We start from the raw sequence: 12,738 nt of genomic DNA, 5'->3' as shown, positions 1-12,738 counted from the left end.
CGCTGGAGGGCCCAGACAGGACTGGACATCTGAGAATTCTATGGCCAGACAGAAATGGTACCTGCTCCTAGAACCATGGGCTGGTGAATGTGGTGGGCTTCAAAAGGCTCTTTAATAATAAAAACATGAGCCACCATTTATCATGCACTTATTCAGTGAATATTTATTGGGCACCTACCACGGAATAGGTATTGACAATTCAGCAGAAACAAAACAGGCATAGCTCCTGCTCTCACGGAGATGACATTCTAGCAGGAGTCGGGAGAGAGACATAAGCTACTAAATATATGACATGGCAGATGGTGAGAAGGTCTGTGGAGAGAAGTCAAGCTGGTGAGAAGGGGTGAGGTGGGATGAGGGGCTGCTGTTTCAGATATGGTGGTCAGGAAAGTCCCCTGCAACGGGGTAGCGTTTCTGCAGAGACCTGAGTTTATTGAACATGCAGGCACTGTACTAAGCTGCTCAGATTGAAGTGAGGGGTGGGGAGAGGAACCCACTAGGACCCCACCTCACCTGCTGAGATACCTTCTTGGAACTCTTGGGGCCCTGTGAGCACGATGTGGATTCCCGTCGCTCTACACTATGCCACTTACCCAAACTACCTGGGGAATCCTTCCCCCCAACTCTTTTCCCCAGTGCTGCTTCTTGGGACTCTCAGGACTTCTCGCCTCCTCTCTCCAGTCTTTTACCTTACATCCTTCTATGGCTAATGGGTCCCCTGGCAGAACTCCCGAGAAGGCTCATGGCAGGGCTGTGATGTGGAAGAACTTTGCACATGTGGGGAAGGACAATGGAGTCATGGCAAGGGCTTCCAGCCTTTCAGAGGAGGCCATGTTTAGGGACTGCTCCTTTGGACACCAGCCTCTCTGTAGGATTCATTTCAGGATTCAAGCAGAGCTGGTCCTCTTATGGCAGATAATTTAATCCCATATTATTTTAAAGGACTTTTGGTGTCTGTGGTCACTTGTTAAAGTATGGCTCCTTCTAAAGGGATTATAATGTGGTTTTTAGTTCCTCTTCCCTGGGGAGTGGTCAATCAGATTGCTTTCCACTGTAGGGCAACCCCTAGGATGAGGGTTCCAGTAAAGGGGGAGCCAGGGAAAGGGGAGGGAGGGAGCCACCAAATGAGAGGCCACTTCAGGACTGTGTCAGGACCTGCTCTGCTGAGTCTGTCTTTCTTTTTCTGTGAGCTGTGAGCCTCCTGAGGTTTGCTGATCCACCCACGACTTCCCACAGGGAATCACCTGCAGAGTTTCCAAGACAATGAGAATCAGACCTGGCCACCTGGGACCCGCCATTCCCCATTATGATGTGCAGGTTTGTTAGGGGCACTAAGGAGGGAAGGAAAACACCAATTTTTCAGTAATTTAGTTATTACATTTCTCATTGAGGAAAAATAACAGAAAGTAAAGATATTAAAAGGAGGGAGGGAGAAAGAGAGGAAGGAAGACAGAAAGGAAGAGAAAAGAGAAAATTATTCATATTCTTATCATCCAGAGAAAAGTACTTTGAATAGCCAGCAAATTAGCTAGCTCATTAGTTATATAAATATATACATTTATTTATTTATTTTTATTTATTTATTTTTTTGTGAGGAAGACCAGCCCTGAGCTAACATCCATGCCAATCCTCCTCTTTTTTGCTGAGGAAGACTGGCCCTGGGCTAACATCGTGCCCATCTTCCTCTACTTTATATGGGATGCCGCCATAGCATGGCTTAACAAGTGGCGCGTCGGTGCGAGCACGGGATCTGAACTGGCGAACCCCGGGCTGCCGCAGCAGAGCGCACGCACCCAACTGCTTGCACCACTGGGTCGGACCCCTAAATATATACATTAAAAAAGAAATAGGGGTGAATCTTAACATATCATTTTGTAGCTCACTTTTATCATTGAAGAATCTTGGGTGACCCTCTTTCCGGGTCAGTTAGCACCAATCTACAGCGTGATTTTTCATGACTGCATAGTGGATAGTCTGTCTCTACCGCTCTTTATGCCTTGTGTTGGTCAATAGGTGATTTCCAAATTTTTCGCTAGTAAAAACAACACTATAACCAATATGCTGTAGCTAAAATATTGCTCCTTTCCTCTATTTCTTCAGGCTAAATCCCAAGAAATAGAATGTGTGTATGTGTATCTATGGTTATGTGTATGGGTGTATGTATCTAAAGGGTAACAATTTTTATTCAGTGTTATGTGTAATTGTCTGCTCTCCCACCCTTGACTGTGATAACCATTTACGGAGCCCTTTTTTTAGTATCTTATTTCATTCTCGTACAATCCTGTGAAATAAGCTGTCATTATCTGTCTTATAGAGGAAGGCCCTGAGATGTAGAGTTTAAGTAGCTCAAAGACAACTAACTAGTAAGGCAGCAGAGTCATCATTTGAGTTTTGATCTGTGATGTCCAGGGACGTAGGCCTCAAAGATAATGGGAGGCTATTATATTTCCTGAGCTCCTAAGGCCAGAAGAATCTTCCCAAGCTCCTCTGGTCCAGTCTCAATAAGGGGCTTCTCCTAAACCATCCCAGGCTGGTGGACTGGAAATCTGGGTTTAAAACTCTTGTCTTCCCTTGGTTTCTGGTTCTTGTTTTCAGTGACCACTAGAGTGAGAGGGTCTTCCATTTGACCAACTCAGCCCTTCCATGCTGCCATTCAAGCCATTTCCTGTTACGCAGATCAATCTGCTTCTTCCTCCAGGTCATAGATGACGAGGGCAATGTCCTGCCCCTGGTGCAGAAGGAGACTTGGGCATCAGGGTCAAGCCCATCAGGCCTGTAGGCATCTTCTCTGGCTATGTGGTGAGGAACCCCCTCTCCTCTCTCTGTCCCCTGCTGGGGATAAGGGGTTCTGAGAGGGATGAGAGGGGTCCCAAAGTTATGAACTTCCCAAGAGAGATTGGCAAGACATAGGGACAAGGGGTGTCCAGTGTCCAAGAATGGGCACTTTGCCAAGAGAAAAGATTGGCCATTCATCCCTGTCATCCTTAGCCCATCACTAAGACCCCATTTGAAGAATCATCTTTCTCCAGACACCCCTTTCCACCCCAAGAAGTGCTTCATGCCAGAAAGCTTATTGCCTGTCAACTCTATACAGCAGTGTTTTCCCAAGGGCAGCCCTGCCCCCACCCCCAACGATTGTCCCTGCTCCATGCCATTGATCTCCTTCAAAGCTGTGCTAGATGCCACATTGAAGCCACCACACAGTTGGAGGCACCCCTACCTTCGGACCTTGCAGCGTTAGAAACAGATGATTCTTGAGGCTAACTGGCTCGATTTACAGGTGAGGATGGTGAAGACAGAGATTACAAAACTCATCCAAGCCCGTTATCATTGAAAAATGGACAGGGAGGACCTCAAACACGTTAAATAATAAATTAAATAATAAATCCAGTAATAATCGTTGCTACCATTTATTGAGTGCTTACTATGTGATAAGCCCTGTCTCAAAGCACTTCACGTACGTTAAACACATTGGATCCTCCCAAAGACCCTATGAAGTCCTTGGAGACAAATTGCTTGAGTTCAGAACCCCGCTCCACTACTTACTGTATGATCTTGGGCAAGTTACTGGTCTCTCATGCCTCAGTTTCCTCACCTGTAAAACATGTATCATAATATCTCTCAGCGTTATTATGGATATCGAGAGGCATTAATGTTTGTGAAACACTTAGAACAGTGCTATGTAAGAGTGTGTTAAATAAAAGAATTGCTGTAGACCCACATGATCACTACCACTGTACAGAGGAGGAAAACCGAGCCCCAGAGAAGAGGGCACAGCCGCACTGTGTGCTTCTCCAAGCATTTCCTGTGCGCTGTCCCCTCTATCCTCACGCGCCGGAATTCTCCCCACTCGACAGATGGGAAACAGACTCAGGAGTTGGTGGGTTGACTCAAGGCTGCAGAGTTAACGCCAGCAGGGGCTGCATGGTGACCAGGAGAAAGAGTCAAGCTGGTGGCCAAGAGATTTGGCTTCTGGTCTCAGCTCTGCCAGCTGTGATGGCTGTTTGGCCTCCGACAGGCCTCTTGATCTCTCTGATCTTCAGTACCCCTATTTTCCAAATGAGGAGGCTAGGCTGTGAATTCCCTATTCTGCCTTCTAACCCAGTGACTGAACATCCAACCTGGAGCCCACACCTCAACGCTTGAACAAACACTTGATATAAAGATGCGCTAACAAGGGGCAAACCTCAGACTTTCTCACTGCTCATGAAAAAGTGCCTCAGCTGAATGAGGGGCCCGGCCACTGTAGAAATATGCACAATGCCTGGGGCCCTGGTGGCTTGCTGATGTGTCTCTAGAACTTTCAGATCTAACAGAGGAGCCAAAAAGAATGTCTAATAAACTTTGGTGCCCTTGAACAGGGTCATGGAGTGGAGCTGGGGTTGGGCTGACCATTGAAGGGAAGGCGGAATCGGTCGGGGAAAGTGCCCTAGAGCTTGGGTGAGTGAAGCATCAATATGACCCGTCAGACTGAACCCCGGGGAGCAGGTGAGAGACCCTGGGGGAATAACTGAAATACAGAGGGAAGTCCAGTTCCACCTGGGGTCTGGGGTTGACAGGTTCAGGACAAGCCCACTGTGTTTAGTTGTTCAAGTTGTAAAAGTACAACCTGCCATCTGTTCTTGGCAGCCCTGCGGCAGAGAACATAGGCTTTGCAGGCACAATGACTCTGTCTACTCACTAGGACAATCTTGAGAAGACAGCAGCCAACATTCAAGGAGACTTTTGGCTCCTGGGAGACTGGGGAATCAAGGATGAAGATGGGTATTTCCAGTTCATGGGGCAGGCAGATGGTATCATTAACTCCAGTGGTGATCTTGGCTTCTGGGCTGGAAAGGGTAACCTAGATCTTTATTCTGGCTGGTTCTAGACTTTGGGGCTGGCCTAGAGGTTGTGTCCAGTCTTCTCTGAAGGACAGGTTCTCCTACAGATACCAGATTGGAGCCTCAGAGGTGGAGAGTGCATTGATGGAGCACCCCGCTGTGGTGGAAGAGGCTGTAGTCAGCAGCCCGGACCCCATCCGAGGAGAGGTGATGGGCGAGCAGCAGCTTGCGGGTCTGCAGATTTGGGAGACAAGGGCAGTATAGAATGGTGGTTAAGAGCATGGACTCTGGAGGCTGGGCTGCCTGGGTCCAAATCTTGGCCTTGTTGGTTACCAGCTGTGTGACCGTGGACAAGTTACTTAGCCTCTCTGAGCCTCAGTTTCTCATCTGTAAGATGAGAGGTTGTTGTGATGATTAAATGTGTTAATATTTGCAAAGTGCTTGGAATAAGGCCTGGCACATAGCAAGCACCACATAAGGTCTATTATTACGGGGCTGCAGGGATTCCACTGCTGTCTGTCATTTGAATGAGAATCTGATCCCTGACGAGAGGAATGAGGAGGAATTTGAAGCAAGAGATAGAACCCCTGAGCCATGGGGTCTACAGTGAGAATAGGGGGAAGAAGAAAGACCTCCTATAATGCCAGGGTTATAGGAATAGGCCAGACGGAGTCTAACAGAGCCTGATGTGTGTGTAGGGAAAGGTTAAGGTGCAGACGTGTGGGTCAATGTCCAAGGACATTTCTGTAAGAAGTTAACCATGTCATTCTCTGGCAGGTTAGGGATGTATGGAAATCATGGGAGCCACTAGGCAAATGGGGCCCGAAGGGGATCCTCTACTGAGAAAACCCTGTGTGCCAAGCACTGAGCTAAGCTGTGCTGCATATGACTTCATTTCATTTCCCGTGAAGTGTGACAATTGGGTCTCCATTTTATAGACATGCAAACTGTAGTTTGGAGAGGTTAAACAAGTCATTTAGGCTGATGGTCCCTAGTCTTTATTTTCCTCTCTTCTCCAATATCGAATTTCTCCCCTTCACTCTCTATTGTCCTGGGGATACGAGGTGAGCCTGGTCTCAATCTGCAGTCCTACCTGTGCATCCAATAAGCCGCTTGAGAGAGAGGTGGGATCTTGGCTGTTATTATCCTTAGTTTCTCCCTTTGCCCTGCCCCGGATATCTGGAGGAGTAATTGGGGGATATATAGGTGGTGGCTGTGGTGGAAGTCTTAACACTGATTTTGCACTGTCCCAGGAGATGACGACACACTCTGACCCCTTCTCTCTTGGCCCTCATCCTCGCTGCAGGTAGTGAAGGCATTTGTGGTCCTGGGCCCACGGTTTCTGTCCCATTACCTGGACCAGCTCACCAAGGAGCTGCAGCAGCACGTGAAGTCAGTGATGGCCCCGTACAAGTACCCGAGGAAGGTGAGGCCTCTGGGCTCCCGAACTTGAGGAAGGAGGGATGGTTCTCCTCTTGTATTTCTCTCCTTCAGTCAGAGGATGAAGCCTCTAATTCCAAAGTTCTGCCTGACTATGACCAAGAAAGCCCAACTGTCCAGATTCCTGAAAATTGTCCTTAGCCTTTAAGTCACTCTGAATTGCAAGTCAGTTGCTCCTGTGGGAACAAGTTCTAGCCAATACCTGGCCTACATTCCCACTCTCTGCACTGAGGTCTTGCCATATTATTCAGGATTCTCTCAGTTGTAAGTGACAGAAATCCAACTTGAACTTTATTGCTCAACTGAAAAGTCCAGGGGTGGGTGAAGCTTTAGTCACGGCTGGTAACAGGCGTTCAAATGATGTGGTCAGGGATGTCTCTTTCAACACTTGACTTTCCTTCTTTCTGTATTGGCTTCATTTCTTGAAATTCTCTACCTTAGTAATGGCCCCCAGAAGCTCCAAACATACATTTTTAGCAGCTTAGCAAATCCCAGTAGACAAAGAGCATCTTTGGGGCCGGCCTGGTGGCATAGTGGTCAAGTTTGTGCACTACACTTCGGCAGCCCAGGGTTCGTGGGTTCAGATCCTGGGTGTGGACCTATGCACCACTCATCAAGCCATGCTGCGGCGGCATCTCATGTACAAAATAGAGGAAGATGGGCACAGATGTTAGCTCAGGGCCAATCTTCCTCACCAAAAAAAAAAAAGCATCTTTTTCCTCAAAGGCACCAGCAAAAGTCTTCAAGTTGATTCTGTTTGGACCAATTCAGGTCATGTGTTCATCTTAAACCAATCCCTGCAACCAGGGGATGGGACACTCTGACTGGCCAGTTCTGGGTCATGTGATCACCCCTGGAGCTAGCACAGGAAGGATGGGAGAGAGAGCTGCCCTGAACCCATGACATGGACTGAGCGAGGGAGGGGTGGCTCCCTGCAGGAAAATGGAAGTTCTCCTACCCGAAAAGGCAAAAAGCATAGGCTCTACCGTACCTGTTTTCAACTGTTTTCACTCTGAGGCAGAGAATTAAAGCATGGAGCTTGACACAGAAGGAGGACCTAGTTTTTGGAGCCGGGTACAAAATAGGAGCTTGCCCCAGGGAACGAAGAAAAATTTACTTTTTTGAGTCTGGGGTAGAAGGTGAGAGCAAGCACATTAAGCCTCAAGCCCCTCAGATCCTCATGTAACCCGGATGCTCTCTGATGCTTTGTCAGCACAGGCTGATTGTCACAGGTGGTTTCTGAGAAGCAGACTCTGGGAAGGAGACTATCCTGCAGAGATTTATCAGGGAGTGCTTTGGATCAAGACCTGCAGAAGGAGATGGACGGGAAGGGAGCAGGATTGGGCAGAAGGTGAAGTTGCACTATGACATAGTTTCAGTGGGGGCCTCAGCCGACCCCATGGGGAGGCCTGAAGCTAGGACAACCTTTCAGGGTCTCCTGAGGGGGTGGAGGGGATAAGGGGAGGGCCTTTATAGCCCCGTGTGGTTCAGGCGTGGATGCAGGCTGCCCTGGGAAGGGGGCGTGGCCCTGGGAGAGAGAGCTCTCCTCAGCTGTGCACTCTCCAAAGAGGCCTGGCAGTGGGGGAGTAAGCCTTTTGTTCCCGCAGGGGGATCTGGGCAGCACATTAAAGAGTCCACCATGCAGACTTTCAGCCTGAAACTGATAGAGAGGCAGGATAGCATAGTCTCGGAATCAGACTGTTGCATTCAAAATCCATATCATCACTTACTCAACAATCTCTCTGTGCCTCAGTTTCCTTATCTGTAAAATGGCGATAATGGTGTTACTGTTTCACAGGTTGTTAAGAAGAAGAATTAATATTTGTAAGGCATAAGGCACTTAGAAGAGTGACTGGCACATAATAAGCATTTAATAAGTATTTTAAAAGGAAACTAGAAATCCAATAACACCAAACATATCAAGAATTTAGAATTTGGAATTGAAACTGAGTATTTGGGGAGATTCAGTGGAAGGGTCCTATCACACAGTATAACAGTGTATTACTCAGTAGACGTGTCTCTTTTTACATTCTCTCCTCTAGAATGCCCTGGGCAGCAGGTTCCTTCCACCTCCTCCCTCATTCCAGTGACCATACTCCCTTCTTTTTATTGATTGATTGATCTTCTTGAGGTCATATTAGTTTATAACATTGTGTAGTTTCAGGTGTACATTATTATATATCAGTTTCTGTATAGACTGCATCTTGCTAACCACCAATAGTCTAGTTTTTGTCCGTCACCATACGTATGTGCCCCTTTACCCCTTTTGCCCTCCCCCCACCCCCTTCCCCTCTGGTAACCACTAATCTGTTCTCCTTATCCACATGTTTTTTTATCTTCAATATATGAGTGAAATCATAGAGTGTTTGTCTTTCCCCGTCTGACTTATTTTAACATGATACCCTCAAGGTCCGTCCATGTTGGTGCAAATGGGATGATTTTGTCTTTTTTATGGCTGAGTAGTATTCTATTGTGTGTGTGTGTGTGTGTGTGTGTGTGTATATATGTATATATATATGTATGTATATGTATGTATATATATACATACATATACACACCACGTCTTCTTTATCCATTCATCAGTTGATGGGCTCTTGGGTTGCTTCCACATCTTGGTTATTGTGAATAATGCTACAATGAACATAGGGGTGCATAAACCTCTATGGATTGTTGATTTCATGTTCTTTGTGATATGCAGAGTAGCTTTCGTCTTAGCATTAAACGTGGATCTCCCTTATGGCTTCCTTCTACCTTCTATCTACTCTCCAGGGGCCAAATAGTAAATATTTTAGGTTATACTGTCTTTGTTGCAACTGCTCAATTCTGCCCTTGTAGTGTGAAAGCAGCCAGAGACTATTGTAAATGAATGGGAGTGGCTGTGTTTCAGTAAAACTTTATTTACAAAAACAGGAGGAGGGCTAGATTTTGCCCATAGGGTGTAGTTTGCCAAGCCCTGCTCTACCCCACTGTGATCTTAACAAACTCCTTCCTCAACAAAGTCAGTCTTGCCCTGTGGAAGATTCCCACATCAGCTGCTAAGATAGTTTTTTCGTATCTGTATCCCTATTGTTATTATTTTTATTAAATCCGAGACCATCTGATTCCTAGACTGATGCCCTGGCAAGCTGAACCATGGGAAGCCTCAATGAACTGTCATCATCATCCACATATTAGGATTCAAGAGTGTTAGAGATGGTGAGGTCCTTGATATCAGACCTTCCTTTTCACGGGTGAGAAGAGTGAAATTGGAGAGATTTTATAGTTTTGCCAAGGACACACCAACAGGAAATGACTGAGATGGAATTGAAAACCAGGCTTCCTAACTCTTAGATGTCTGTTCTCTCCAGTCGAGCTTAATAACCACAGCTAATATTTTTGGGTGTTTACCCCATGCTAAGAATTTAGCCTTGGAATCTCATTTAGTCCTCACAACAACTCAACAAATTTGTTGTTATCCTCCGGCTTATTCAGTGGGGAAACCGAGTCTCCTAAAAGCCAGATGACCCGACCAAAGCCAGGCGAGTGGTAGAGGAAAGACTGGAGCCCAGAGAGTCTGGCATCAAAGCTCAGGTGTCTGATGTGTCGTGTTGTGTTCACGTACTGCTTCTCGCCTGGTCTAGAGTATGTCAGAGACCAGCTGACCGACTTTATGTCCAGTTCCAGCCATTCTCCTCTTGTCCTTGTCCCCGAGCACTTTCTGAAGCTTCTTATTGCACAGCGGGCTGCCCTGGGTGTTTTCCAGGCTCAGTCCTCACTCACCTGGAGCCTCCAGCCTCAAGAGCTTCCCTTCACCCTGTAGCAGTTCCTCTGAAATAGCCAACCCCATTGGGGTCATGGACAGCCCACCCTGCACTGATTTTTCCCAACAGATGGAGTTTGTCTTGGACCTGCCCAAGACTGTCACGGGGAAAATCCAGCAACAAGGACTGCAAGAGGTCTGGGCAGGCCGGGGCTCAGTGAGACCTGCAGGGGCCTTTCCTGTGCTTCCTGCCCTTTTCCCCCTTCCATTTCCCTTTGGGTCTTCTGTCTTCCCCTGGGGATATGAGATTCTTTATGGCAAGACATGCGTGTGATTTTTGTCTTTCCTTGGTTATGAGCTCAAAATCTTTCCATGTTGGATATTGAAAGAAGAAAAGGAGGGAATGCGAGAGAGGAAAGGAGAGGGGAACAAAGGAAAAGGAAAGAGAAAAAGAGTGAAACAGCAAGATAGAGCAACTGAGAAAGAAAAGGAGGGAGGGAAGGTAGAATGGAGGGAGAGAGGAAAGACAGAAAGAATTAGAGGGACGGAAAAGAAAGAGAAGGAAAGAAGGAAGGAAGGAAAGAAGGAAGGGAGGAAGGAAGGAAGGATAGAAGGAAGAGAGGAAGGGAGGGAGAAAGGGAGGGAGGAAGGAAGGATGAAAAAGAAAAGAAAGCTGGATAAACAGAGTCAAGCAGAAAACTGTATCCTAGGAAGGAAATGAAAAGCCAGGGCGCCCTTATCACCACTTGGACAAGACCTCCATACAGAGAGGCTTGTGTATGTGGTTGGGACAGTGGCGTCATCCCCATGTCACCCCATACGTTAGGGCATTCATGTCCAGTGGAGGGGAACCACCATGTACTGAGCATTTGCCACATGCCAGTCACTGTCCTAGCCATTTTATAAATCCTGTCACGTTTCATCTCGGTGTGGCATCTGCAGACCTCAGGTCATAGTTGTGAGAACAGTGTGATAAACTGAAACAGGTGTCCCTTCCCCTACAGCTCATGTTTGTGGTGTTGTCTGCTCTTCCTAGAATCAAGTAATAAAATCATTTTTAAATCAAGACCCTCTGGGGAAAACAAAGAAGGAGAGAGTGGCATTGGTGAAAGACAAACCACAGACTCAGTTCCTGGGGCCTCTGGGACCCCAGAGCCAGGAGTCCACGAGAGGGAGGGAGGTGAGGACCATGACGGCTTCACCACAACCCAGAGGCAGAAGGTGAACCTTCCTAGCAGACTCAAGTGAGCTGGAGAAGAAAGCAAAGGATTTCTGAGGCTCCATGACTCTTCTTAAGAATACTGAGTAATAACTACAACGATGGTAATAATAATGTCAAGCACTTGCCAAGTATCAGGCACTGTGCGAAGCAAACACGTATATTAATCCCGCTTAATGTTCACAGTCACCCTTTGATTCAGGTACTATTATTTTTCCCCTTTGACAGAGGAGGAGACTAAGACTTGGAGAGATTAAGTGATATTCCCCGAGGTCACACAGCGTCAGGTTCCCACACAGGCCTGTCTGCATACAATGCTCATGCACCCCTTCAATCTGCTTGCCTGCTCTTCTGGCCCTTGACAAAGCACTTCTCTTACAGTCCTCATTTTCAACATCCAATAGAATGTGGATATACTGTGATATATTCCTCCAGGAGTCCACTAAAATGCATCAGAGTTTTGTTTGGCCTAGTAGAGAAATGCAGTCTGCTAATCAAATAGCAAAACTTTGCTTTTAACCGACAGCTTCCAAGAATTAAAATCTGGCAGATGCTCATCCTGACACTTGCACTGCTATCTTTATCCTATAGCGAGAATGTCTTGGGTCATATCCCTTTACTCAGTGCCCAGTCCACACTCTCCTCACCTCTTCCAGGCTCAGGAATGATTGATGATGGGAACGCACACCTTTAGGGGAAGTCTGTGACCTACCTGAAGAATAGGATCTGGCTCTCCTCCCTCCGCTCCATCCCCTTCTCCAAATGGCTTGTATAAAGCTATCACAGTATTCAGCCGGTACCTTTCAGATTGGCTGAAAGGTGGCTTACTGTGACTACAATGAAATCACCACCTCTTGTCTTTTTCAGGATGAGATAAAGATAGACCACCTCATCCTGCCTGTCCTTGTCTAGTAAAAGCCTTTCTAGTCTAGGGAAAGTCCCAAGCTGGCTGCAATTATCCACAGATAGAAGGAGAAACTTCCACTGGAGAAGGGGGGTCACCTCACTTACATTCAATATTATTTCAACATCAGGTTCAAGTTGTGAAATGACAGAAGGGCTGGCCATTATATCACATGTTAAAGAGTTGAGACTTCATCTGGAGAGTAATGAACTCAGTCAACAATGCATTTCTAAATGATTACCTTGGTAGCTGAGTGGTGAATGTATTAAAGGAGAATTTGAGAAATGCTTGGAAGAATTCCTTTTCCTTGGAACCTGATGACTTGGAACTAAATAAGGCAGATGGGGTTAAGAGTAAGAAGGCACTGAAGGATGATATCTTGGTTTTTTATTAGGTAAACTGGGGTAGGTGGTTATAGTACTTTCTGAGAGGAATGGATTTGGAGGCAGGAACATTGAATTCAGTTGTGGTCATGTTTATCTATGTTATCTATGGAGTATCGAGGTTAGCATATATTTAGTAATCAGTTGGATATTTAAGTTTGAACTCAGGGGAGAGGTCAATATTTTAAATGTGGTTTAGGAAATTATCGAGAGAAATAGAGAGAGAGAGG

The 12,738-nt window shown here is 46.5% G+C and overlaps 1 pseudogene; it reads left to right on the top strand.

Annotated features, from left to right (window-relative positions):
* Positions 1-12,738, top strand: part of LOC131421983 (acyl-coenzyme A synthetase ACSM2A, mitochondrial-like) — a 75,385-nt pseudogene that overhangs the window by 12,021 nt on the left and 50,626 nt on the right.

The sequence above is a fragment of the Diceros bicornis genome, chromosome 26 (assembly GCF_020826845.1).
Source record: "Diceros bicornis minor isolate mBicDic1 chromosome 26, mDicBic1.mat.cur, whole genome shotgun sequence".
Lineage (NCBI taxonomy): Eukaryota > Metazoa > Chordata > Mammalia > Perissodactyla > Rhinocerotidae > Diceros > Diceros bicornis.
Note: the sequence above shows the minus strand (reverse complement) of the source record. Positions and strands in the feature narration are given on the sequence as shown.